The sequence below is a fragment of the Mytilus edulis genome, chromosome 3 (genome assembly GCF_963676685.1).
Source record: "Mytilus edulis chromosome 3, xbMytEdul2.2, whole genome shotgun sequence".
Taxonomy (NCBI): Eukaryota; Metazoa; Mollusca; class Bivalvia; order Mytilida; family Mytilidae; genus Mytilus; species Mytilus edulis.
This window is the reverse complement of record NC_092346.1, coordinates 101,101,609-101,104,333: the sequence shown is the minus strand read 5'-3', so window position 1 is coordinate 101,104,333 and position 2,725 is coordinate 101,101,609.

Sequence of the window (2,725 nt, the reverse complement as noted above, 5' to 3'; positions counted from 1 at the left end):
AATTCGAGTGGTTTTTTTTTAGAGATTTGTGAGTTAGACTAGTGAAATCAACAACGATACCTCAAATATGAGTAATTATCAGGTGTTAGGAGAAAGTAATCGGTGTACAAATAACAATGATAACAGCGGAAATTGACGATGATGAGATAGAAACGAGCAATGTGAGTACCAGTATAAATGACTTTTGTAATAATAGTAACATAAGAAAACGCCCAGCTTCTGGAAATTTTGATGTATGTGATAATAAACGTGTTAGAAATCGAACACCTGTGAGTAAAGCTGAGAAAAGCAAACCAAAACCTAAATCAAAAGCTAAAAGTGAAATGAAAGAGCTAAAAGATATGATGCTAGGACTAACAGATAGTATTTAACAATATGTGTATTTCGTTAACTAAACGCATAGACTCTTTAGAGAAAAATATGTCAATAGAGATAACATGTATGAGCCCTGGAGAACCAAACGCAACTTCATCTAAGAAAAAGAAAAGTTATAAACCAGGTAGAAAAACACCCAAACATACACCACTTAGAGTACTTAACATAAATTTTCAATCAATAAAAAACAAAAAACCTGAACTAGAAGATATCTTAGACTCTGTTAAGCCAAATATAATATTTGGACCTGAAACTTGGCTAGATAAAGAAACATCCTCCTATGATTACTTTCCAATATCAGACTACAATGTATACAGGAAAGACCGTCCACCAAATGAAAAAAATCAAAGTCGTGGTGGTGTCCTAATTGCCATATCAAAAGACATCATATCTGATGAAATCTCAGAGCTACAAACAAATTGTGAGAATGTATGGGCTGAAGTGAATATAGCAACTCCAGAAAATTAATTCTTGGTTGCTACTACAGACCACCTTCAGACAAAGGTTCTTCACTTGAAGAATTTAATACATCTCTAAACCGTACAAATGGGAACTCAAAAGCTACTATAATCTTGGGGGGATTTCAACCTTGGTCATATAGACTGGCAAATACCATCAATAATTCCTGGAAAACCAGATAACAAACAACACCAAATTTTAATTGACATAAAAAATGACCACTCCCTGGAGCAAATAGTAGACAAACCAACAAGAGGTGAAAGAATACTCGATCTAATCTTAACAAATGCACTAAACATAAAAAATGAACTGGAACTAATGCCACCTATTGGTAATGCAGATCATGACATCGTATTCACTGAATGTACAATATCACTGAAAAGGAACAAAAAACAAGCAAGACAAATCTGTCAATTCAAAAAAGCAAACTGGGAAAACATTAAATCAGACATACAAGTACTAGAAGAAAAGATAAAAACAAAATACAATACATGTAACACCAATGAACTTTGGCAAACATTCAAAGAAGACCTTATAAAGACAATCAGTACTAACATACCACAAAAACAAATAACACATAAAATGAAATTGCCTTGGATCACAGACCAACTAAGAATCAAGATTAATAAAACAAAACGTCTGCATAAAAAATCATCATCTGCAAATTAGATACAAACATATGAAAAAAACATTGCAGGCAGACATGCGTTCAGCTTATTGGCATTATATTGAAAACATTATCCTAGACCTCCCAATTGAAGAACTTGGAAGCACCAACAAAAAGCACACACCAAAAAACCTGTTCTCATATATCAAGAGCATGAGAAATGATAATTCAGGTGTAGCTGCACTAAAAAAGGAAGGATTGCTCGTAACAAACACCAAAGATAAGGCAAACATACTCAACCAGCAATTTCAAAAGGCATTCATTACTGAATCATCCGCAGATCCAATACCAGTAAAAAACTTATCATCACATCCACAAATGAATGAAATTAAAATATCAGAAAAGAGCGTCAACAAACTACTTCACAATATTAATCCGAATAAAGCCACAGGCCCTGATGAACTATGTGGAAAGGTATTAAAGGAAATGAAATATCTTCTTAGTCCTATCATCACACTCATCTTTCAAAAATCAATTAACTCTCATAAAATACCTACAGACTGGAAACATGCAAATGTTTGTCCTGAATTAAAAAAAAGGCGACAAAAACAATGCCATAAATTACAGGCCAATTTCACTAACATGTATACTTTGCAAAATAATGGAGCATATCATAGCTAGTCAAGTAATGGAACTTCTCGAAAAAAAAAACCAATATCTTATATGATTTACAACATGGTTTCCGATCAAAACGCTCTTGCGAGACACAATTACTATCTTTCATTCAAGACCTTGCAAGAGACAACAATATTAACAAACAAACTGATGTCGTTGTGATGGACTTTGCCAAAGCTTTTGACAAGGTCCCTCACAAAAGGTCACTTTACAAATTAAAATACTACGGCATAGAAGAATACCTTGGAATGGATTGGTGACTTTTTACACCATCGTACACAAACAGTCATGCTAGATGGAGAACAATCAGAAAAAAAATGGGGTAACATCTGGGGTGCCACAGGGCACTGTCCTTAGCCCAATTTTATTCCTCATTTACATAAATGATTTCCCAGAATATTTACAACACAGCACCTTAAGATTATTTGTCGATGACAGCATCATCTATAGAAACATCGAAAACATAGATGATGCTGCCAAACTACAACAGGATTTAAATTCAGCGGCACAATGGGAAAAAGACTGGTTAAGGTCATTTCAACCAGACAAATGCTCCATACTTAGAATTACACAAAAAAAGAAACCAGTCAACCATGACTACATCCTTCA